Source organism: Schistocerca nitens, chromosome 7 (genome assembly GCF_023898315.1).
Source record: "Schistocerca nitens isolate TAMUIC-IGC-003100 chromosome 7, iqSchNite1.1, whole genome shotgun sequence".
Taxonomy (NCBI): Eukaryota; Metazoa; Arthropoda; class Insecta; order Orthoptera; family Acrididae; genus Schistocerca; species Schistocerca nitens.
In genome coordinates, this window is record NC_064620.1 from 177717010 (window position 1) to 177744233 (window position 27224).

Below are 27224 nucleotides of genomic sequence, written 5' to 3' on the forward strand. Positions count from 1 at the left end.
CACGAACACATTGCTGTCTACGAGAGACCAGTTTGTTAATAGGATCACTGTAGGCTTTGTTGACGGAGCCACAACCTGATCTCTACTTTCACCGCTTCATCAATATCAAAGTGAAGTCCTGGAAGGTGTTCTTTAAGTTTTTGGAACAGATTGCAATCGGATGGGACCAAGACGGTACGTTATGGAGCGTGTGTGATCTGGCATTGTCAGGGTGAAGGATGGGGTATTCCATGTGTGGACGAACCCTTCGAATTCGAAACTAGATTACACCCCTTTGTTTTTCAAGCACCGACATAATTACGTTACACACAGTCAAATTACACGCTCTAGCGGCAGAGCGCTTCAAATATGTGGACTCGAAGAATAAAGGTGTAGAATGTTAAAAACGTATCTTTTAATTATAAAAATTTGAGATGTTTCACATAAAAAATTCAGAGGCATTATTTTTCAGCACTCCGTCGTATAACTTGTATACTCACGAGCAGCGACGGTCTCCCGTCGTTAAAAGTAATCGGCGGGCATTGAGAAACTTCTAGACAGTCAATTCTAGTGGGATTATAGACGGTCCTTTCTAAAATAGAAAATAGTGAACGGCTCCAACATAGGTAATATCCTTTGCTAGCGAAAAGACTTTGTTTCCCTATGAAGCGACTCCGTATTTTCAGTGACATGGAAATCTGAAATCCGATATTGGTGGCAAACTAATGCATGAGTAACATGTATGCTTCGTAAAATTCAAGAACATTATAATGGGCATCACCTTCGACGACAGCTGACATTAATGGCTTGGTGCCACACTCATTATACAGTGTGGTCAGAAACAATCTGAAAAGCTTGTAACTTTGATGCAGGTTAGGTTGTGCTGATAAGTAACTATTAAGAAAATAATTCGATATATTGCGTCGTTTCTGAGTTAATTATCATTGAATTTAACCAGTCAGACAGCTGCGCCTGCAAATTCAAGCGTCTCCCTGGAGATGGTGTCGCCCCACGTATTCTTCGTTTCGTTTCCTAAAACCTAACAAAAGAGCGGTACAAAAACTGGACATAGACGGTAGTAAGGGCCGAACACGAGCCAAAGGCTCAGAAAACTTGTACGCTATCATCTACGCTATCAGAACCACTGACGCTAATTGTATGTGGCGCGACGCTTGAATTTGTGCGAGCAAAGGCACGAATTATTTCTCAGCACGATCTACCTTGCAACGCCCTTGCAAGCTTTTCAGACGGATTCTGACCACCTTGTGTGGCTGCGATAGAAAAAAAACATCGAATCACATGTTCTTGGCTATCCGAACATATACATTTCTACTATTCAACTACTAATACATCTGGTACTACCTGCTTTTCTCTGCCGATTTCTGTAAGACTCTGGAATAAATTGCGCATTATATAATTTTTTTTTATTGAAATGCAACTTAACTACGAATGTCGTGAGAGAGAGAGAGAGGGGGAGCGAGGGAGGGAGGGGTTGGTAACTGAAAGTCTATATACTTACGTTACGGTTATTGATTTAAATGATAGTGTGTTGATGGTTGGATGAGTACCTACTGAGGTGTCAGATTAAAAGAAAAAATGCTTTCGTGAGTGCTTATGCGCAATACACACTCCACTACCAGGTTGTCGGTGGTATGGTAAGTGCCGACGTTCAAGATGTTTCAGAACCATTGTCACACGCCTGAGCTTCAATCACGGCTGCTCCCGGAAACATCTGCAACGCATGTCTTAAATTAACTATACTGTGCATATCTGATGAAAGGCGCTAAACCGATTGTATTTACCTGTATTACATAATTCGATATAATCCCACCAGCACTCTGAAGGGACACCTTAAGAGACCGAACGTCCCTTTCCGTTTTCAGTAGTGTTCTTACTGTCAAAGAAAAGCTGCAGGATAACTTGTGCATGTGTTTAGCCATCCAGAATATGTAGTAATTGTTGGAGTATACGCAGGGAAATAACATACAAGAAAAACAATCACTTTTTCGCCAGCAATTCTATTCCATCTACTCCCCCTTCCAGACCATCTCATTTCTCTCTCTCAACCGCCGATACAATTTTTTATTGAAATGTTTCCCGTTACACTTTTAGTAGTTTTACCCAGTGAGGTGGACATTGTCCTCCACTTGTATTAAGAAAGAACCGGTCCAGATACCCGTTCACCCATCATGATATTCATACTCCATGGTTTCCTAATTCAAATGACGCAAATTCTGCGCTATGACCTCTACAAAAGACGACAGAGGATTTTAATATCCATCCTTCACCAGTCTGTGCTGGTACCCCCTCTCCTGATGAGCTAGATGCTGAACTGTAGTGTCTCGCGTTTTGATTTTATACGAGGGTTGCCCAGTAAATAAATGCCCCATATTTTTTTTCTTCGAAATAAAAAATATTAGAAATGTGAAACTTTAGGTGCGAGTTATTTGAAGTTTCCCGCGTGTGTACGCAAAGTTTCAATTTCCTCCGACAGAGAGCGGTGGTGTAGGAATGTTCTAAAATGGCGTCTGCAAGTGACATCCGTCAGAAACAACGTGCAGTGATTGAATTTCTCGTAGCAGAGGAAGAAACCGTGGGCAATATCCATAAACGCTTGTGCAACGTCTACGGAACATCTGCAGTCGATAGGAGTACTGTTGGTCGCTGGGCACAGAGGGTGAAAGCATCAGAGGGCGGTGCTGCGGAGCTCCGAGATTTTCCGCGGTCGGGAAGGCCTCCCACGGCTGTCACGCCTGACATGTTGCAGCGGGCTGATGTTCTCATTCGACGGGATCGACGCATTACGACTCGACAATTGGCACTGGAGTTCTCAGTAAGCAAAGGAAGTGTGGATGTGATTATCAATCAGCTTGGATACTCAAAAGTGTGTGCAAGATGGGTTCCTCGGTGTCTTACTGTCGATCACAAATCCCAAAGAAAAGACATTTCTTTCGATTTGTTGCGACGCTTTCACGTTGACGGGGAGGCCTTTTTGTCACGGATTGTGACAGGTGATGAAACTTGGGTGCATCATTTTGAGCCCGAAACAAAAAGACAATCGATGGAATGGCGTCATGCTTATTCTCCACAGAAGAAAAAATTCAAAACAGGTCCTTCAGCCGGAAAAGTCATGATGACTGTGTTTTGGGATTGCGAGGGCGTAATTCTCATTGATGTGATGCCAAAAGGCAGTACCATTAATTCAGAGGCTTATGTCAAAACATTAGACAAACTTAAGCAGCGCTTCCGGCGCCTTGGGCGTCATGTTAACCCACAGGATGTTTTGATTCAGCATGATAACGCTCGTCCTCACACAAGTTTGAGGACTTGTGAACACATCGCGAAACTGGGTTGGATAGTGTTACCCCATCCACCCTACAGCCCCGATTTGGCTCCTTCAGACTTTCACTTGTTTGGGCCAATGAAGAATTTCATTCGTGGAAGACGTTTTGCCGATGACGAAGAAGTGATTCACGAAGTGACAACCTGGCTCCGTAGGCAGAGTAAAGATTTTTACCGGCAGGGAATACACGCTCTTGTGTCTCGCTGGAAAAAGGCCGTCGAACTTGAAGGAGATTATGTGGAAAAATAAAGCAAGTAGACAAAACATCAGTCTTTCACATATGTAAATTTGATTGTTGTGGAATAAATACTTCTGGAGAAAAAAAATATGGGGCATTATTTACTGGGCAACCCTCGTAGATCGTCCTCTCCCTCGGTACAAATTGAATACAGAAATTAGACATGAAAGGCTTTGCAGCTCCATTCAGCAGACAATAAAATATGCTTTTCAGATATTACGTTCTCTCGTAAAGCGCTTGACAGAAGGAACTCCGTTCCCCACACAGCAGGAAATATCATGGAACAAGACCAAATGACTTGTGATTTCACACAAGAGTCACGTATCCTCTTGACAGTTCAATATACGAAAGCTCTTTTGGATTACCTATTATTGTTGCGAAAAACTTCCTGCAATGGTAAAAAGCCTGGTGGAACTAATGCACGAATCGCGAGTGAGTACGTGACAATGCACTTGCCTTTTATTGGTTCCAATAAAAGCCTTCGGATGTAGCTACTGGCAGATAGGTCGTTTCCCGCCAGTGTTGCGCAATTGGCTAATACGCTGTCGCCCTTTAGGCGAGCTAGAAATGAATATTTTCCTCAAGACACTCTCCAAAATACCTTAAAGTTTGTTGCTATATTTTTGTGACACTATGTAGGGTGATTCGGTTACCCTACCGAAGAAGTTTAATGCAAGCCGCACTACACCTGTATCAGGAATGGTATCCAGATAGTCGACAGCCACGTAATCGGTTTAAAATTTCTCTTAGAGCTTCGGGTGACTCTTAGAAAACGCATCATACTGTCAAAAAATACAAGTAACGATTGGCCATCAGTTCACGGTATCTCTGGACCAAAATATACCCCACTTCTGTCATTCTTAGCCAAGTGTCTCCAATCTTTCCTTGTGTAACTGCAGTGTGGCCTTACAGGTTTGGATGTGTCTGTAAGTTTATTCTGTTTATAGACTTAATCTTTCGTAAATGGTTCAGAAACGTTTCCTTAAACAATGTCTTTCACCTTTGGAAACGAACTAAATTAACAGGAGATATCAAAATGGGAAGTGTGGAAGTGAAAACTTCACAGTATATAACCCAATGCAAAAATTAATATATGACATATCACATTAATGTGCTAAAGTAGTTTGATGAACAAAATGTGTGCAATAGGTCTAAGATGTCTTTTTATACTTAACTAGTTATTCTGTGACATTTTGACAGTGTGCCTCACATCTCCAGAACGAACTGGCCAACAGCATTGTTCTGTCATGTGGGGTCGCATACATCTACATCCACACCTACATAGATACTACGCAAGCCACCGTAGAGTTCATGGCGGAAGGTACCCAATGCCACTATTTGCCATTTCCTTTCCTACTCCACTCGCAAATAGAGCAAGGGAAAAACGACTGTCTGTATGCCTCCGTGTGAGCCCTAATTTCTCGTATCTTATCTTCGTGGGTCCTTACGCGGAATGTACACTCCTGGAAATGGAAAAAAGAACACATTGACACCGGTGTGTCAGACCCACCATACTTGCTCCGGACACTGCGAGAGGGCTGTACAAGCAATGATCACACGCACGGCACAGCGGACGCACCAGGAACCGCGGTGTTGGCCGTCGAATGGCGCTAGCTGCGCAGCATTTGTGCACCGCCGCCGTCAGTGTCAGCCAGTTTGCCGTGGCATACGGAGCTCCATCGCAGTCTTTAACACTGGTAGCATGCCGCGACAGCGTGGACGTGAACCGTATGTGCAGTTGACGGACTTTGAGCGAGGGCGTATAGTGGGCATGCGGGAGGCCGGGTGGACGTACCGCCGAATTGCTCAACACGTGGGGCGTGAGGTCTCCACAGTACATCGATGTTGTCGCCAGTGGTCGGCGGAAGGTGCACGTGCCCGTCGACCTGGGACCGGACCGCAGCGACGCACGGATGCACGCCAAGACCGTAGGATCCTACGCAGTGCCGTAGGGGACCGCACCGCCACTTCCCAGCAAATTAGGGACACTGTTGCTCCTGGGGTATCGGCGAGGACCATTCGCAACCGTCTCCATGAAGCTGGGCTACGGTCCCGCACACCGTTAGGCCGTCTTCCGCTCACGCCCCAACATCGTGCAGCCCGCCTCCAGTGGTGTCGCGGCAGGCGTCAATGGAGGGACGAATGGAGACGTGTCGTCTTCAGCGATGAGAGTCGCTTCTTCCTTGGTGCCAATGATGGTCGTATGCGTGTTTGGCGCCGTGCAGGTGAGCGCCACAATGAGGACTGCATACGACCGAGGCACACAGGGCCAACACCCGGCATCATGGTGTGGGGAGCGATCTCCTACACTGGCCGTACACCACTGGTGATCGTCGAGGGGACACTGAATAGTGCACGGTACATCCAAACCGTCATCGAACCCATCGTTCTACCATTCCTAGACCGGCAAGGGAACTTGCTGTTCCAACAGGACAATGCACGTCCGCATGTATCCCGTGCCACCCAACGTGCTCTAGAAGGTGTAAGTCAACTACCCTGGCCAGCAAGATCTCCGGATCTGTCCCCCATTGAGCATGTTTGGGACTGGATGAAGCGTCGTCTCACGCGGTCTGCACGTCCAGCACGAACGCTGGTCCAACTGAGGCGCCAGGTGGAAATGGCATGGCAAGCCGTTCCACAGGACTACATCCAGCATCTCTACGATCGTCTCCATGGGAGAATAGCAGCCTGCATTGCTGCGAAAGGTGGATATACACTGTACTAGTGCCGACATTGTGCATGCTCTGTTGCCTGTGTCTATGTGCCTGTGGTTCTGTCAGTGTGATCATGTGATGTATCTGACCCCAGGAATGTGTCAATAAAGTTTCCCCTTCCTGGGACAATGAATTCACGGTGTTCTTATTTCAATTTCCAGGAGTGTATATTGGCAGCGGTAGAATCGTTCGGCAGTCAGCTTCAAAGTGTTTCTCGAAAAGAACGTCGCCTTCTCTCCAGGGTTCAAATGGCTCTAAGCACTGTGGGACTTAACATCTGAGGTCATCAGTACCCTAGAACTTAGAACTGCTTAAACCTAACTAACCTAAGGACATCACACACATCCATGCCCGAGGCAGGATTCGAACCTGCGACCGTAGCAGCAGCGCGGTTCCGGACTGAAGCTCCTAGAACCACTCGGCCACAGCGGCCGGCTTCTCTCCAGGGATTCCCATTTGAGTTCCCAAAGCATGTCCATAACACTTACGTGTCTTTCGAACCTACCGGTAACAAATCTAGTAGCCCTCCTCTGAATTGCTTCGATGTCTTCTTTCAATCCAACCTGGTACGGATCCCAAACACTCGAGCAGTACTCAAGAATATATCGCACTGGCGACCTATATGCGGTCTCCTTTACCGGTGAACCACTGTTTCCGAGAATTCTTCCAATATTCTGAAGTCGACCATTCGCCTTCCCTACCACAGTTCTCACACGCTCTTTCCACCTCATATCGCTTTGAAACGTTATGCCCAGCTATTTAAACGACTCGACTGTGTCAAGCAGGACACCAGTAATATTGTATCCTGACATTACAGATTTGATCTGCCTACTCATCCGCATTGGCTTACATTTTTCCACATTTTGGGCTAGCTGCCATTCATCACAATAACTGGAAATTTCGTCTAAGTCGTCTTGTATCTTCGTACAGTCACTCAACTTCGACACCTTACTACACCACAGCTTCATCAGCAAACAACCGCAGTCTGCAATGGGGCATTGTGTCAAATGCTTTCCGGAAATCTAGTAATATGGAATCTTCCTGTTGCCGTTCATCCATTATTCTGATTATATCATGTGAGAAAATGTCAAGCTGATTTTCACGCAAGCAATGCTTTCTAAGATCTTGCTGATTCGTGCACATAAGCTGCTTAGCCTCAAGAAAGTTTATTATATTGAAACTGAGGATATGTTCAAGGAATCTGCAGCAGACAGAAGTTAGGGATAGTGGTCTATAATTTTGCGGGTCCTTTTTTTTTACCTTTCTTATATACTGGAGTCATTTGTGCTTTTTTCCAGTCGCTTACGACTTTGCGCTGGGTGAGAGATTCAGTATAAATGCAAGCAATGTAAGGGGCCAGTGCTGTAGAGTAGTCTTTGTAAAATTGAACTGGGATTCCATCTGGACCTAGTGATTTATTTGCTTTCAAATTTTTCAGTTGTTTCTCTGCGCCAGGTATGCTTATTACTACGTCGTTCATACAGGAGACTGTCCGATGGTCAAATGCCATTTTTGTACGACGCAATAAAATGTTATCATTAGGGTCTTCTGAATAACCCTGTATACACAATTTTTTTTTCTGTGGCAGTTGAAAGACATAACATGGGTGAAACTTGATCGAATAGTAATAACTATTGTAAGGCCGTCAAGAACGAGGTCCTACGGACGTCCATTTTGCTGCACCAAATGTAAGCTAGCTCGAAACTCAGCTACAGTTGGTTTTCGCTACACTCGCCCGAGTCACTGCAGAGTACCGCCCTCTCTGGAGTTATTTGTACCTGAGGGGCAATGGCCAAGACGCCACCCTCCAAAGGTGACTAAAGGGACACGCCTTGTAGAGAGGGAGCGAGTTGACTGGACACTTGGTCGGGCGGTTGTCGTAGGTCGGGGCCCGCGTGCCTCGTGCGCTAAAGGGCGAATATGTATATTTTCTTTGTGTGTGATTGTTTTCAATAATAAGTGCTTCTCTATATATGTTGTCATTCATTACAATCCAAATTGATTCGAACCATTACACTGTTCTTAAAATTCCTGGCCGTCTGGTAAAATTGACGATTCAAAATTCCATCTGTGGACGCTAATAGTTGGTGGTGGTATTAGTACGTGTTATCGCTGTTACTGTCATATCCATTGCTCAAAATGTTCATCTTGTGCAGGGGAATCAGCACGTTAAGATATGTCGACATTGAGATGTGAGAGAATTGCAGAAAGGATCTATCATGTTTGGACCTGCCCATGACCACCACGGTGTTAGTAAATGAGGAACCACGTAACATAGTGTAAGAACCGTGGCACGAGAAGATTCTAATCAACAACGACTGGAGATGAACGTCACGTCTTATCGATGACAATCGGTTTGAAAGCGTACAGGGATTTGAGGAAAATAAATACCGACAGCCGTAATTTTATGAATTATTTTGTTTGACTACCAGTTTCGGCGCATCATTAGCACCAGCTTCACGCCCCTATACACGTAACAGTCTAAACGTCTGTGCTGTTAAAGGGTTCACCAAAATTCAGCTGGCTACCATAGATTTCTGAAACTTCTCCTAGTCAACTTGAAATTGTATAAAATATATAAATATATGTAATATATAAAATAATAAATAATGAAATACAGGGTGTATCAAAAGGAGTCATCCGATTTGGCACGTCTATATTTCGGAAACTAATAAACATAAACAATTAATTCTGTTTTTTAATGAACGGGAAACACAAAAAGTTTTTTTTTCATGCCTTTTCATAGATGTTCAGTATGCCTCCTAGAAATGCACGGCATACGTCAGTGCGGTATCCAAATTTTCCCGACACTGCAGCGAGCATGTGCTGAGTTACAGCTTCCACAGCTGCTGTTTTGCGATGTTTCAGTTCATTCATTGTTGTTGGTAATGGAGGCACATAAACAGAGTCTTTTATAAACCTCCACAAGAAATAATCACGTACAGTCAGGTATGGTGACCTTGGAGACCAGTGATGTAGGGCTGAATCATTTGGTCCAGCGCGACCATCGTTCAGTAATCCTTTGATTTAAAAATTTACGCACTTCCAGATGCCTGTGTGGCAGTGCCCCATCCCATTGGTAAATTAAGTCGTTCGAATCAGTCTCCAACTGTGGGAAAAGAAAGTTCTCAAGCGTATGGGAATATGCGCTTCCTCTAACAGTGTTCTCGGCAAAGAACAATGGACCACACACCTTTTCCCGTGAAACTGCGCGAAATACATTAAATTTTGGACAGTCCCTCTCATGCTGTACAACTTCATGTGGCCGTTCTCTATTCCATATTCTCACATTACGACGGGTCAACTTTCCATTTAAATGAAATGTTGCCTTGTCACTAAACACTAAGCGTGGAAGAATACTGTCATCCTCCATCTTGCCAGAAACGAAATTACAGATCTCCCCGCGTTGTTGTTTGTCACCTTCACGAAGAGCTTGAAGTAGCTGAATTTTGTATGGTTTCACGTGTGAACGTCGACGCTACACACGCCAGACGGACATCGGGGGCATATTGAGCTGTCGAGCTGCACGGCGAACGGATTTCTGCGGACTTCTTGTGAAACTATGCAGGTTGAGTTCCGCGTCTGTGTCAGACACTCCGGGACGGCCCGGCAATTTGCCTGAACACAAACAACCTGTTTCTCGGAATTGTTCATGCCATCATTTAATGCTCTGTGCTGCAGGAAGATCCACACCACACCCAGTACGAAAATCACCCTGAACAGTTATTACTGTCCCGCACTGCGGAAAACTTAGAACATAAAACGCTTTCTGTTGTCCCGACATCATTTGTACCAGAACTGAGGTGGGCGCACATAGTTGCTACCTAGCGGGAACCATGTAAGACTCGAGAGTTTGCTGTTTCCAACAGTACGTTGTTCACGCACATATGTGGAATAACATAAGAGCTATGTTTTTTTTTTGTTTTAAATCGGATGATTCTTTGTGAAACACCTTGTATATGTAAGGTACGTATAAAGACCATGAATACCGTACTGTACGACCGATCTGAATTAATATTTTGCCGGCTTCGCTTGCCGAGCGGTTCTAGGCCCTTAAGTCCGGAACCGCGCGACTGCTACGGTCGCAGGTTCGAATCTTGCCTCGGGCATGGATGTGTGTGATGTTCTTAGGTTAGTTAGGCTCGACTCTGAGCACTATGGGACTTAACTTCTGAGGTCAACGGTCCCCTAGAACTTAGAAGTACTTAAACCTAACTAACCTAAGGACATCACTCACATCCATGCCCGAGGCAGGATTCGAACCTGTAGCGCCTAGCACCGCTCGGCCATCCCGGCCAGCGGTTAGTTAGGTTTAAGTAGTTCTAAGTTCTAGGGGACTGATGACCTCAGATGTTAAGTCTCATAGCGCCCAGAGTCATTTAAACCATTTTTTGAATTAATAGTGTCAAAAACGATATGGGAGTGCAACTTTCGGTTAGCTCGGAATGGAAACAGAAGTATCGATAGATTTACGAAACATATAATCTTCGTTTGTTATGTACTACTAATATAGCTACTAAATTAGAGTGATATCTAGAAGTAAGATCACGAAAATGCTAACAGTCATTGGTTTGAAGTAATATTTTTAGTGACATATTGGACCCATTTAGCAGAGTTTTTTTGGTTAGCTAAATTTCGTAGTGACCATGAAGCTGCGATATCGATCAACGCTAATATATTTTTAAAAATTTCGCTACTCTTTTCTGACAGAGGCTATATTGTGTGCACTTACACCAGAATAGTGCAGGCACACGTTTAACCTATAATAGAGCTTTACAAAATTGGCGTTCTCGTCATATTTGTGCTGCAAGAGTGATGATTGGTGTGGCAATTACGCCTCAGAACTACGACGAAAAAGAGGATCACCAGGCAGTACCAAAACACTCGCTTATTTCTGAAACGCGAAGTAACGAACGTTGCGTGATAATTTCACTCGGTTTTGGAGAACTGTAATTGCTGAATATAACCCCTAATTTGGGAGGGTTGTGTTCTGAAATCTCCACCCATTCCGCAGACGCATTTAGAAGGGAGACCGCAGCGCTGCCTTCCGCTTATCTCGTGGTTATCATACCGTGGCAACTCTGCAAATGCAGCTCCGCCAGAGCCGCAATTGGTATTCCATCTGCCTTACGTATTTCGCAACGGCGCGGCGCGGCGCGGGTCTCGCGCGCCTGTCCTTCCAGTTGCGCCGACTCGGCTTACGCTGCGAGATAACGCGGGCGAAATTACTGCTGCGGCGACGACCCAGTTTAGACATTCCGGGCGCGCCGACGCGCCGCGCAGGCTCTGGACCCGGCGTGGCCGCTCCGTGCGGCCGCAGGTCGGCGACCGCGCGGCGTGGGCAGCCGCTGACCCCGGGCTGACCGCGGCGCGTATCGCCGCGCATCTGCCGCCGCACTCGCGCCGGCCCCCGTGCTGCCATCGGCGAAAGCGAAGTCGGAAGAAAACTCCTTCCCGTTACGTCCAGGCGCCGTGTGTAACACACAGCGTGATAGCGCCACTGCTGTCCACGTGTATAATTACGCTATCTGACCAAAAGTGTCGGGGCACTCCTCTGTATTCCGGACTCGACAACCAGATTTCATGAGAGGCGGACCCGCCAGCATAAAAGGCGGCGGGGAGCATTCTGTTGCCGGTAGGGGAGCAGTAACAGCAGAATGGGTCGCTCAGGTGTGCTCAGTTACTTTGATTGTGGGCTAATCATTGGATGTCATCGAGTGACAGATCCATCTGGAACACATCAACCCTTCTGAAGTTGCCCACTTGGTGATGTGATCACCTGAGTAACAAATCCATCAGAAACACATCAACCCTTCTGAAATTGCCCAGTTGGTGATGTGATCACCCAAGTAACAAATCCATCAGGAGCACATAAACCCTTCTGAAGTTGCCCAGTTGGTGATGTGATCATCTGAGTAACAAATCCATCAGGAACACATAAACCTTTCTGAAGTTGCCCAGTTGGTGATGTGATCATCTGAGTAACAAATCCCTCAGGAACACATCAACCCTTCTGCAGTTGCCCAGTTGGTGATGTGATCACCTGAGTAACAAATCCGTCAGAAACACATCAACCCATTTGAAGTTGCCCAGTTCGTGATGTGATCATCTGAGTAACAAATCCATCAGGAACACATCAACCCTTCTGAAGTTGCCCATTTGGCAATGGGATCATCTGAGTAACAAATCCATCAGGAACACATCAACCGCTCTGAAGTTGCCCAGTTGGTGATGTGATCATCTGAGTAACAAATCCATCAGGAACACATTAACCCTCCTAAAGTTGCCCAGTTGCTGATGTGTCTGTAAAGTAGAAACACAAACGAGCGACCACAGCTAAACCAAGACGAGGCGATTTCATATACTGACGGACATGTACCATCCAGTATTGTGGAGGGCAGTTATAAAAAATTACATGAAATCAGTGGAAGGAATCATTCGTGAGTTTCAAAGCGCTGCCAGCAATCTAGCTAGCACAATGACAGTGTGCAGGGAGATACAAAAAGAATGGTGTTGAATGGTCCAGCAGCTTGTCGTAAGCCACACATTGCTGCAGTCGATGCTAAGCGACACGTGAGGTGGTGAAAAGAGCATCGCCTCTGGACACTGCGTTTGAGTTGCCTGGAGAACGTTACCTGACATTATGTGCAGTACCATCACTCAAGTACGAAGAAGCTTGGTTTACGACTTTTTTCCGTTGTTGCGGAAGAGTATGAAGACAGTGCATACAGTAGAGCAACCCTGGTCGGAGATGTTCATTGTATCAGCATGACAACGTATCCAGTCATAGAGCAGCGTGTGTGAGGCAATGGTTTGTGGACAATAACATTCCTGAAATGGCCTGGCTTGAACATAGTCCCGACCCAAATCCAATGGAACAACGTTTGGATTACTTAGAATGTCGACTTCACTCCAGTTCCTAGCACCTAGCGTCACTACCTTCTCTGGTATCGGTTACTGAGGAAGAATGGGCTGCCATTCCTCCACAGACATTCGCACAACTTCGGCCTGTGATCTCATTGATTGGAGTAGAATTGTCCTCAGTGATGAGACCCACTTCGAATTGAGCCTCTATGACCAGCGAAGAATTGTATCGAGACACCCACTCTCCAGACACTGGTGGGATACCAACCTCCCCCTCCCCCTCCATACGGTCCGACAACCTGTAGTGATGGTCTGAAGTTCCATTTATTTTCGTAACAGGAACCATTTGGTTGTCATCCGCGGCAACCTCGCAAGAGAGCGGTACGTCTACACCTCATTTTGTTGCCCTTCGTGACAAGCAGTCTTGGGCTCACATTTCAACAAGATAATGCCCACCGACACACGACGAGAGTTTCTACCGCTTCCCTTCGTGCTTTCCAAATCCTACGTTGGCAGTAAGGTCGCCAGATTTCTCCCAAATTGAGAACGTTACGAGCATTATGGGCAGGGCTCTCCAACCGCTCGGGATTTTGGCGATCTCACGCCCCAGTTGGACAAAATTTGGCACGATATTCCACAGTAGGACATTCAGTAACTCTCATCAGTCAATGGAAACCCAAAAAATGGCTTGCATAAGCGCCACAGGTAGATCGACATGTTATTGACTTGCTCAATTTGTGAAGCTGTTTCTCTTGAATACATCGTCCAATTTAATTTTTTGAAGTTGTAGTCGTCATCATATATATGTATACCACGCCACGCAAACTGGGAAATCTACTGATTTATGGCCATATTTTTATGGCGCAGCTTCTGACCACGAGTACGGGATAAGTTGTTTCCGATCCATGACTCATCACAGAACGTAGAGGGAGATCAGTTCGCTGTGTAAGATAAGCGGCGATCTGTGGAACATTTGACGAGAGAGAACAGTGCTGGTCCAGAGACAAGTGATTGAGAGCAAACCTTGTTCAACGTCTCTATAGCGTACTACCAACTACATCATTAAATGTTGACACAACAACGTCATCATTACGATTGCGATGGGTAGGGGATCGAGTTGATCGATGGAAATGTGTGGCCTGCTGCCATGAAACACATTGTTACGCAAGGCCGGTGGTCGTTTGCAGTCACATCGTTATTCAAACGACGACTGCTTAAAAAGTGCACCGCGCCATGGACGGAGGTCGGTGGTGGCACTACTTTGCTGTGGGGGACATTCACCTGGGCTTCCATGCGATCAGTGATATTAATTGAAGACGCCATGACATCTGTGGACTACGTCAACATTACTGAGATCGCCTAGAGCCCTTCATGGTAGACGTCTGCTCCGATGGCGATGGCATCTTCCAGCAGGTTAACTGTTCTTGCCACAAGGCCACAACCACGATGCATTGGTTTGGCGAACATGATCGTGAACTCACGTTGACGTCTTGACAACTAAATTCGTCTGATGAACCAGATGGAATACGTGTGGGATGCTATTGTATGCCGGCTTCGTGCTCGCAAACAATCGGCCTGTAATTCGTAGACGTGTGGCGTCACATACCTCCGGAAACCTACCAATGTCTTGTGGAATCCATGCCATGCACAATCGTTGCTGTATTGCGTTTCGAAGGAGGACCAACAACCTGTTACAGAGGTCGTGGTAATCTTTTGCTGCCGCGCGGGGTAGCTGCGCGGTCTAGGGCGCCTTGTCACGGTCCGTGCGGCTCACCCCGTCGGAGATCGAGTGCTCCCTCGGGTATGGGTGTGTGTGTTGTCCTTAGCGTAAGTTAGTTTAAGTTAGATTAAGTAGTGCGTAAGGGACCGATGACCTCCGCAATTTGGTCCCATAAGACCTTACCACAAATTTCCAAAAATCTTTTGGCTCATCTGTGTACTGTAAAAGGGCTACGTCTGTCCGCTTGTATGTTAATGGCCTGGCTAGAGGTGTGCGCGGATAAAAAAAATTACCGTCATCCTCAAGTCTTACATCCACATCCACGAGTATTAAAAAGGTTTAAATCACTTCAAACCTTTCACAAACTGCGACATCGTCGCAAAAAAACAGTGACCCGGATATGTAATAAGCTTCCTTTCGTCTATGGTCACAAACTTTTTGTTAACAGATTACCGGTTTCGGTCTTTAATGACCATCATCAAATCTGCAGCAAAAATGGGAAAAACATAAATACACTCGCAAACTGTATACAGCTTAAGAACAATTCATAGACCATAATGAAAAGGATTACTGACAAAATTTACATACGTGCGCTTTAAATATGAAGAGGCATACCTGTTTCATAAAATCAAAGTCGTAAAGTAATATTGTTAAAAAGAGGAAGAGTTAAGAAACAGTGGTTGACATGTGCTCTAGTGCCAATATACAAGATAATGACATAAATATTAAACACCGTTGATAGTGCACCAGGTAATATTAAACAACTATAAAACAAATCGCTAAAGGAGCCACAAATGAAAGAAAACATAGTGCTGCACATAATCAGCGCCCTCTGTTATCTCTAACGCCAGAATTCCGCACAGGCGGGAAGCGGTTGGAGGAACGTGACGGTAGAGGGCCCCTCGTACCCTGCGGCACTCCGTTGCAAGAAGAGAATGATAAAATTCCGTAACAGTGGATGATCCACCTTACCTGATTAACTCAGTCTATGAAATGAATAGAGAAGGAACAAAAACATACTAGAGTCATGGGTAAAACATATGAAAACGAAGTAAATATGTGATGCACTCAATACTAGGTGAATTTATCAACACACTATATATAACAGAGGCGTGCAGTGATCAGAGTAAAATATTGTCAAATAAAGCAAAGTAGGCATTGGGCACAAAGTCAGTTGAGCGGTTTAGTTGGTTCTCTATTTTTTGCTTTATAAATTTCAGGCTCCTCTAACAAATTAGGTGCACGACGTTTTTCCACTCTGTGTACGGGTACAATTCTCAATGCTCCCTACGGAATTACCAGTATCAGATAAATGCTGTCCCAAAGCCGTTTCGTTTCGTGGCTGTGAGTGTTCTTTGAACCTTAATTTAAAAGAGCGGCCTGTTTGACCGATATAATATTTGTCACAGTTACTGCAGTCAATCCTGTATACTCCAGAGCCATCAAATTTATCATAGTTCCCTTTCAGTTTATGTTTTATTCGTAGTTTTGGGGTGTTATTAACCTGAAAGCCACATCTGACATCGGACTTTTTAAAACATTTTTCTATCTGCAGGGACATTTAGCCGTTAAATTTCATAGGAATGGTTTTCATTCTATCTTTGCCGGTTCTCTTTTGTGTGTGGGTGTGTGTGTGCCTGCCGTTTGTTAAACGTTTCTTTAGCCTACTGTAGGGGCGCAGGCACACACACACACCCACACACAAAAGACAAGGAGCGTCTCTTTCGCCCACTACTTACAGTCTACGAAACCTGGGTCTGCCTAAGCTAGTAATATTTGAAGCGTACAACTATTACTTCTGCTGAGTCCTTCGGCTGGTATGAACATCAGAGAGCTTTTCATAACGTCAGTGGGAACTTTACTAACAGAAAGGAAACAGCAACCAGGAAATAGTACCAATCAGGGAACCGTCTGAGTAGAGCAATGTTGAATGTCCATTGCTAAGGCAAAAGCAGCCGGCCGGAGTGGCCGTGCCGTTCTAGGCGCTACAGTCTGGAACCGAGCGACCGCTACGGTCGCAGGTTCGAATCCTGCCTCGGGCATGGATGTGTGTGATGTCCTTAGGTTAGTTAGGTTTAAGTACTTCTAACAAGGGAACCTCCCTATCGCACCACCCTCAGATTTAGTTATAAATTGACACAGTGGATAGGCTTTGAAAAACTGAACACAGATCAATCGAGAAAACAGGATGAAGTTGTGTGTAACTATGAAAAAATAAGCAAATTATACAAACTGAGTAGTCCAAGTGTAAGATATGCAACATCAAGGACTGTGTAAGCTGAGGAGCGCCGTGGTCCCGTGGTTAGAGTGAGTAACTGCGGAACGAGAGGTCCTTGGTTCGAGTCCTCCCTCGAGTAAAATTTTTACTTACTTTATTTTCGCAAAGTTACGATCTGACCGTTCATTCATTGACGTCTCTGTTCACTGTAATAAGTTTAGTGTCTGTGTTTTGCGACCGCACCGCAAAACCGTGCGATTAGTAGGCGAAAGGACGTGCCTCTCCAATAGGAACCGAAAACGTTTGATCGCAAATTCATAGGTCAACCGATTCCTCCACAGGAAAACACGTCTGAAATATTCTATACGACACTGGTGACGGCCTGTGCTTCACATTACAGGAATATGTTGTCGACCCACCTAACTTGCACACTTGGCGAATGGGTAAAAAGTTTCTTCTACCTTGCCCGATTTAGGTTTTCTTGTGGATGTGATAATAACTCCCAAAAAAGTGATGAAGACATAAAAGTTTGTCACATAAACTGCAACAAATGAATGCAAGTTTCACAGTCGCACAGTTTTCCCTGTGCTCTGTCAAAGCATACGTTTTTAACGTTTTCAAGTTTTTCCGTGTGTAGACCGTCAAATCCTGCATGTGTCCAAGCAAATCTGAACATGTCCTGGAATTTTGGAGAGCGAAGTTGATCATGTCTGAGTGCATGAACTTTGATAATTGTCTGAAAATAAAAAATTGAAACTTTTCACTCGAGGGAGGATTGAACCAGGGACCTTCCGTTCCGTAGCTGCTCGCGGTAACCACGGGACCACGGTGCTCATCAGTGTACACGTACCTTGATGTGGCTTATCTTGGATACGGACTACTCAGTTTGTATATTTTGCTTATTTTTTTCATAGTTCCATACAACTTCTTCCTGTTTTTTCGATTGATCTGTGTTCAGTTTTTCATGGCCTATCCCTGTGCCAACTTATAACTAAATCTGAGGGGGGTGCGATGGGGAGGTTCCCTTGTAAGTTCTAGGCGACTGATGACCTCTGAAGTTAAGTCGCATAGTGCTCTGAGCCAGCCTGAGGCAACAGCTAATTAGTGTGTGGCTACAAGTTTTTCTCCGCATGCTTTGGACTCAAGAAGTTTGGGAGTGAGTTTGCGAAGTTCCTGACGATGTGGAAAGCTGTCATTCTGTGAAGGCGATAATTTCTGGCAGTTTCGACTTTCGAAAGTGAATTTTGAGCCTCAACACAGGTGACTGCTATTTTTCGCTAGCATATCTTTGAAGTGTTGTAGGGAGTAATAGGAAGCTCGAGAATGTTTGAATGTATCTGGGTTTTCTGAAAGCGGGGATACGTATCGTTTCTGCGGAAACTATAATACATGGTTTTGTGTAACGTTTGACGCGTATTTTTGGAATATTAACCAGAAAGTTTTCTATTGTGACAACTGACAATTTTGTTAGGAATTGCGCAATACATTACGCCTACATTGTTGGTCGTCTGTAATTTCCCGTGCAGTGGTCGAATGTAGAATTATTCCGAATACAAACAGATAATAGCATTGCTCAAGTCAGTAGTGCAAAAACTGTGACAAAAGTGACCGTCAGTTAACATTCAGCGAAGTGAGGTTATTATTCGAAACCAGCTGCACAGTACTGAAGACGATGTATTACTACACATGAGAGGTATTTTATTCTTATGTTATAATCCATTAAATCTGTGGCTAGTTTCCAAAGCCTGCTGTACACTAGAAAATGAGAGGAATAGCGGTCTCCCGCAGGTTACACATCGGCGATTGAAGGTCACAAGAAACACCACAATCCTCACCTGACGTAAATATTCTGTGAGGTGAAAACTGAAGTATATACCGGTTTTTCCCTTATAGGATCACTTTATTGCCCCTCTGCCTATCTGTCCGACTGTTAAAAACCCTTTTCTCAGGAATACATAGATGTATCCAGGTGAAGTTTATGTAATATACTGAGGTATAATTACAGGATGTATGTATAGCCATTTCGGTTGCACAAAATTATTGTCAGATTGACCATGGTTTCGACAGCACTATATCGGTCTTCATCAGAATAAAAATTACATAGGACTACTTAGAAAATTATTCTGATGAAGACCGCCATAGTGCTGTCAAAACCATGGTCAATTTGACAATAATTTTGGCTATACATACATCCTGTAATTAAGTTAATGCACGTTTGCTGAACCTCAGCCAATAAAAATGTTTAAAATTTCAATACTGAAATTTGTTGTTCCCTGGAGGTATAATAAAAGTTATCTTCTACTTCAGTGCAGTCAAAAGATACTGCCATTTATATTTCATATACTGATATTCACAAACCCACTCATCAAAACCTACAGCGAACGTCCCGTCGATCTAGAGTCGCAAAATTTGGCAAGAAGCAAAGTGTCACAGTACAACCAAAGGAAAAATCTGAAAATTGTTAACCTGTAATGATGTCATAAGCAAAAAAAAAATTGATATTTGTTATGAGACTGACTGTCTGTCTGTCTGTCTGTTTGTCCGTCCGTCCGTCTGTTAACATCCTTTTTTTCTCAGCAATGGGTGGACGTATCAGGTTGACATTTGCGTCACAGACTAAGGTGTTACATGAATGATGCGTTGGGGAACCTCAAAAGTAAAATTACTATGTACACAAATACGTACAACATTGCATCCATATGATCATGCCAACTAGTGCGCCACAAGACTTTACTTTTGACGTGCCAACACATCATTCATGTCATATGTTGTGCATCTGGAGATTTAGTGGAAAGATTTTGTGTGCATCTAGCACAAGATGTGTATAATATCCTGTACAAAGATCGGATGAAGGTAACATAGTTTACCGAAACCGGTTATCCACACTACAGTGTTTTATTGCAATCTTGGCTAAGAAGTTTTTCTTCTCATTTGTTGTTGTTGTTGTGGTCTTCGGTCTTGAGACTGGTTTGATGCAGCTCTCCACGCTACTCTATCCTGTGCAAGCTTCTTCATCTCCCAGTACGTACTGCAGCCTACATCCCCCACTGTATAAGTAAAAGGAAAAAATCCGAAAATTGTGATTTTGTAACTACATCACACGAAAAAAAGCTTTTGCCATTTGTTAAGTAACTTTGTCTGTCTGTCTGTTCATCTGTCCGTCGGTCTGTTAAGACCCCTTTTTTTCAGAAACGGGTAGAAGTATCAAGATGAAAATCGTCAGATACTGAGACCTACGGCTTTTGGTGATATAAAAAGTTCAAGCTTCTATCTAAGTAAATGCAATCAAAAGATACAACCATTGCGTCACATATTGTGATACTCGCAAACTCACTCCTTAAAACCTATAAGGTAAGTCGCCTTGATGTAGAGTAATAATATTTGGCAGAAAGGAACGTTTCACAGTAAAAGGGAAGGAAAAAAATCAGAAAATTGTTAATTTGTAATCATGCCACAGTAAATTTTTGTTTGTCATTTGTCACTTCAGTCTTGAAATTAAAACATTTTTGATAGTCTTGGAATCCCTGCGAGCGATATCCTGCCAGTATCGATGTCGATAACAGACAAAAATAATCGAGATTCTCGATTCTCGGAATGGATGAACCTGTCTGTACACATAATTACGTTTCACGGAACCCTCAGTGCGCGAGTGCAACTGGCACCTGGCCAGTATTTGTTATGTACTATCTTCTGTATTCACGATAATTAAAATATCTAGAAAGCGCTTCACTGTGAAATAAATTCCTGCGAACGAACTCATAAGTAGCCAAAGGCTCGGAGCGACAAAAACATTGTCTGAACACAGATCTAATTCAGCTAAGCCGTATCTTGAGGGTATTTTTGTTCTGTCGTTGCAACTACAAAAATGACCAGACGCGTTTCGCATTATTGAGATAAAGCATCATCAGTGGTCTGTAATTAAGTTACTTACATTCTATTGTGCTTTAAGATCGAAAACAGTGCGTTAACAATATGTTGATTTGAATGTACGGTGATTTTCGTTTGATTTCTCGCTTACATCGGGAAATGCCGTCTGCTAGCACATCGTTGATATTTTTCTGCTTTGTGGTGTCTAATTTTAGTTGTTCTGCACCACTATACATTTCTTATGGTTTTCACAGCACACTTTTCCGCATACCACACAGAAAACAGTGGTGTGCAAAAACGCATTTGAAAAACGCGCTTGGTAATAGGAAGAAGCACATGATAATGGAAATTGTTTTTCGAAACGCGTCGTGCAAAAAAGAATGGAAAAATGGTTACTGGTAGCAACAAGTATCATTTTATATTAAATAAAGTCATTATGTTTACTGTCGCAGGCTTCAACCAACCAATTTAATAGTGGATAAAATAATATTACCTGTAAAGGTTGTCATCTTTATAAAGTCATTGCAGTTCCTTTATTTTTCAGAACAATTGCGCATCATGTTTTAAAATACGGGTTTGAAGGTCAAGTAGGGGTTCGAATGTGGCATCTTGTTCTTGCCAATAAACGTTGCCCACAACAATTGCCGTCTTCTCAAAATTGTGTAGTTCGACGTAACGTCTTATCAGCGTTATAGGAAATTCTGTATGTCTTTGAAGGTTTCCTCCGCTGGTCACCTGTAGATAAACCAATGCCAGCCACAAACCTACTGACATGTGTGTGGAGTCCAGTCAACAAAATAAAAATAAGATAGAAAATTATGTAGCATTAATGAACATGTCGTGGCTAATGAAAATCCCGGTTCACACGGGGACTGGAACAAGGGTTTCCTGCCTTTCCTAACAGCTGCTTTAATCACTGAGGTATTTTTTTTAATTTAAATAATTTGTTATGCTGAAATACAATTGAATCCAACGCTGCTCGTACGTTTATGCAAAGCTCAACCGTTATCGACATATCCTTCAAATTATTTGTACTAAACAAGAAATTAATTAATTAAAAATAAACAAAAAAGGAAAGAAAGCATTGTACATTGTCTGTCCAGAAAGATGTAGACTTTTAACGACATAATTATTTTTAACTTCTTCTTGCAGACATTTTTATGTATAAAACTATTTGTTTATGGTTCATCTAAATTTTTGTAATTTATTACATTAAACAATTTTCTGATGACATGTTGTATTTAAAAATATTTGTGCCTATTAACTGTTCATGTTGATGTAAACTTGACAGTCGTAATAAATGGTCACGCTTAGGAACAATGTAAGAAATATGTGTTATGTATAAGCCAGTGTGCTTTTGTTTGAAACGAAAGTGACTCTGGGGAGTGGAAAAGGTGGCAAGGGAGAATTGGCGCGCTACCTAGTGCAAGCGCAGGACGTAAGTCACACAATCTGTAGGCAGCAGTGATTGAGGCGACACCCTTGTATAGCAGGAGAAGCTTTGCCTGCAAATTTCCACAAAAATGCCTCGGATGAAGACTGCAAACGGCGTACGTCATAGCTGTGAGTTGTTGCTACTGTATGTAAAATTTAACGACGCCAGGAAGAGAAATTGAGTTCAAACAGCAAGATACTTGCAGTCCGGACTGTGAGTAGGGTAGCCGCTATAACTGTTCGCCACTCTCTAGCCTACAGCCACCAGATAAATTTTTTTTTGTATTCTACTTTTGTACAGCGTGAACTATTAAACTGCGAATAATCATTCCTGAACTTTAAAGAAACTGGTTCACCCTGTTATTTCACCGTAATCATACACCAATATAGGGCTCCTTCCTGGTTTTTGATTAATCCGAGTATTCTGTTTTACAGACTTATGAAGTGCCAAGTTAATATAAAGAGGTATCATTTAAATTTTTTGTGTGTAAATACTGAGAAAGTTTTCTTAACTATTGGAAAGCGTTATAGTAAACGTTTGCTTACGTAAAATTCAGAGTGAAACAAAGTTACTAAAGTCTATTAAATGAATATACAGAGTTAGTTCAAAGAGTCATTCCAGTAAAAAAGAGGTTTTCTTGAAATGAAATGTTCAGTATAAAAAGCGTGTACTTGAGTATTTAAGTTTTTTGATTATGGGAAGTACTTTTCTAAATGTCCCCCCTGGCAAAAATTTTTTTATAGTTTCCTTGACGTTATCTACTGGGCTTTTTCTCTTGTAAAAAAGGTAATGTATAAGATCTTAGGAAAAGAAGTGAACAGTCTGATTTACTTATCCATCAGACACAACATATAGTCAAATCTTGTAAAAAAGGTAACACTATTGATTAGCTTTTTCTATTAACAGGACTATCCTCCTATCGTGTTCTTTATTTGGAAACTAAACTAAATTTTAGTAAGAGGGTTATACGTGGCAACACAGAGACAGGGTTTCTGTTATTTAGGTAAAAGCATACTCAATTACAATAGTAGTGTTGGGTTTTATATGTATGTTGATTCATTACTTGAACAGCTTTTAGATGTAAGTTATAGAAATTAAACAGCATGATCTGCAACCAATTCCATAAAATATATGTTTTTTCACTAAAATAAGACTTTCTCGTGTATTAGAAGAAAGTGAACATTTTGATGATGTGAATAAGTTGTTCAAATTTGTTTTAGACTATAGTCAATTGTCCAAATCTAATATATATATATATATATATATATATATATATCACGTCCAATTCCCTTGCAGACACACACACATATATATATATATATATATATATATATATATATATATATCATAATCATCAGCCAATTCAATCATTAGATGATGTGGCCTCTTCGAGTCGTGGATTCAGGTAGGCTTTCAGAAGTCTTCTCCAAGTGGGACGGTCTTGGGCAGTTCTCTGCCAGGTGTTACCAGCGATCTTCTTGATGTCTTTGTCCCATCTGTCTGGTGGTCTTCCTCTAGGCCTCCGGTGCTCTCTCGGACTCCACTCCAGTACTAGCTTCGTCCACCTGTTGTCTTTTCTTCTTGCAACGTGGCCAGCCCACTGCCATTTCAAGGAACCTACTCTCTCTAAGATGTCATTAACCTTCGTCACAGACCGGATGTCATCTACCCTTTTCCTGTCCTTTCTTGTATAGCCCAGCATTGATCTCTCCATGGCTCTCTGTGCTGTCCTAAGTTTCCTTTTTGTGAATGAGTTCAGTGTCCATGTCTCGCAGCCATACGTCATCACAGCAAGAATGCATTGATCAAATACTGCTTTCTTCAGATTTACTGGCATTTTTGATCTGAATACTTTTGAATTCTTCCCAAATGCTTGCCAGCCAAGCTTGATGCGTCGATAGATTTCTGGCCATATATATATATATATATATATATATATATATATATATATATATATATATATATATATATATATATATTGGACGTGATATGTTAAACATATCAGAAAATGCGTTGCCTCTGTTGCACTCTCGTAGGTAGACTCAAACCGTTCTCCATTTTAAATCTATTTTATTGGTAACTTTACGTGATTTTCCTAGTAAGCAATGAAAATACATTGTGTTCTGCGTCAGGGGAAAATTATCAATCTGCTCGCGAAATTTGCTTGACACTTATCAGAGTTGTGGCGGTTCTCGCGATGATAGTGAGTTTATTTCTCTCAAATTTGCAAATGGTAATCATTTTCTCGTATGTGTGCCGTGTACACTTCAACACTGCACGCTTCGCATAACGCTGAGAGCGTCAATTCGATTTTACATTTCTTGAAAAATTTTGTGTAGGTTATGATAATGACGTTTAGGCAAGTAGCTGTATTATTTGTGGGTAAAATCTTTGACTCGGCATTTCTCCATCTGAGCTCACCTCGATGCCTAACTTATACTTTTAATAGTAACCGACGTTTCCGCTTGTGACTTCCGAACAGAACCACCAAGGTTCTTCCAGAAGGTATGTGGGAATAGCCCCACTTAGAGAAATTGATGGAGTCGCGACATAATCATTACATTTCGGAAAATTGATGGAGTTGTGACATAATCATTACATTTCGGAAAATTGATGGAGTCGCGACATAATCATTACATTTCGGAATTAGCATTTCTGACTGGTTTTTGCTGATAACATTTAAGTTACTGAACCTTCATTGATTTTATCCCTGTTAACAGATCTAAGCCAGTGACGTAAGTCACTTCATAAAAATGGCATTATTGAATAGTAATGTGAACTTCGTCCAGGAGTACAGCATGCACAGTAGTGTCATTTGACAATCATAAATTTAACGATAAGCTGATAAACATGGCTAAAGCTGTCGTCTGTTCATGTCCTCATTCCCCGATTCTTCACGGAAGAATGGGAAGATGTGGGACGCACAGACGGCCACGTGTATCGCGTTAGAGTTGTATGAACAGTATCTTTGAAGCCTGTCTGTAGGAACGGTATTTAGCGAATGAATCGCTCAGCCACCTGAATGAGGTGCATTATTGCCTCAGGTCAACGTAGTGCGATGCAGAGATGCTTTCCTGGTGTGTGTATATGGAAGTGACGTTATTTGAACGTAAATCGTGGTATGTGGGGTAGCAAAGTGTGTGGCTGCTGTACCTTAAACGGCAGTACGGGGAGTGCCTATGGCCGGCGTGGGACCGGCGGGGGGCAGGTTGCAGAGGACAGCGGGTCGGTGGAGTAGCGGCGCTCTGACCCGTGGGTGAGCGTCCAGCAGCGGCATACGGCCTCCCGTGTCGTCTGCTGGACTTAGTGGCCTCCGCTTCCATTACCGGCGGACATCAGAATGCAGCAACACCGTTAGCGTAACCTCACTCTTTCGCAAATAACTCGCGCGCCGGTCTCGACATAGGAAGTTGCTGCAGCCCGGAACGTGCGCGGTGTAGACTTCTTTCGGCCTACTTGCATCTCTACAGGTATCAGACTATCATCGGAGCGAGAAAATAGCCACAACAGGTAAGGACCCCGAAATACACTACTGACCATTAAAATTGCTACACCACGAAGATGACGCGCTACAGACGTGAAATTTAACCGACAGGAAGAAGATGCTGATATGCAAATGATTAGCTTTTCAGAGCATTCACACAAGGTTGGCGCCGGTGGCGACACCTACAACGTGCTGACATGAGGAGAGAGTCCAACCGATTTCTCATACACAAACAGCAGTTGGCCGGCGTTACCTGGTGAAACGTTGTTGTGATGCCTCGTTTAAGGAGGAGAAATGCGTACCATAACGTTTCCCACTTTGATAAAGGTCGAATTGTAGCCCATCGCGATTGCGGTTTATCGCATCGCAACATTGCTGCTCGCGTTGGTCGAGATCCAATGACTGTTAGCAGAATATGGAATCGGTGGGTTCAGGAGGGTAATACGGAACGCCGTGCTGGATCCCAACGGCCTCGTATCACTAGCAGTCGAGATGACAGGCATCTTATTCGCATGGCTGTAACGGATCGTGCAGCCACGTCTCGATCCCTGAGTCAACAGATGGGGACGTTTGCAAGACAACAACCATCTGCACGAACAGTTCGACGACGTTTGCAGCAGCATGGACTGTCAGCTCGGAGACCACGGCTGCGGTTACCCTTGACGCTGCATTACAACAGGTGCGCCCGCGATGGTGTAATCAACGACGAACCTGGGTGCACGAATGGCAAAACGTCATTATTTTAGGATGAATCCAGGTTCTGTTTACAGCATCATGATGGTCGCATCCGTGTTTGGCGACATCGCGTTGAACGCACATTGGAAGCGTGCATTCGTCATCGCCATACTGGCGTATCCCCCGGCGTGATGGCATGGGGTGCCATTGGTTACACGTCTCGGTCACCTCTTGTTCGCATTGACGGCACTTTGAACATTGGACGTTACATTTCAGATGTGTTACGACCCGTGGCTCTACCCTTCATTCGATCCCTCCGAAACCCTACATTTCAGCAGGATAATGCACGACCGCATGTTGCAGGTCCTGTACAGGCCTTTCTGAATACAGAAGATGTTCGACTGCTGCGCTGGTCAGCACATTCTCCAGATCTCTCACCAATTGAAAACGTCTGGTCAATGGTGGCCGAGCAACTGGCTCGTCACAATACGCCAGTCACTACTCTTGATGAACTGTCATATCGTATTGAAGCTGCATGGGCAGCAGTACCTTTACACGCCATGCAAGATCTGTTTGACTCAATGCCCAGGCGTGTCAAGGCCGTTATTACGGCCAGAGGTGGTTGTTCTGGGTACTGGTTTCTCAGGATCTATGCACCCAAATTGCGTGAAAATGTAATCAGATGTC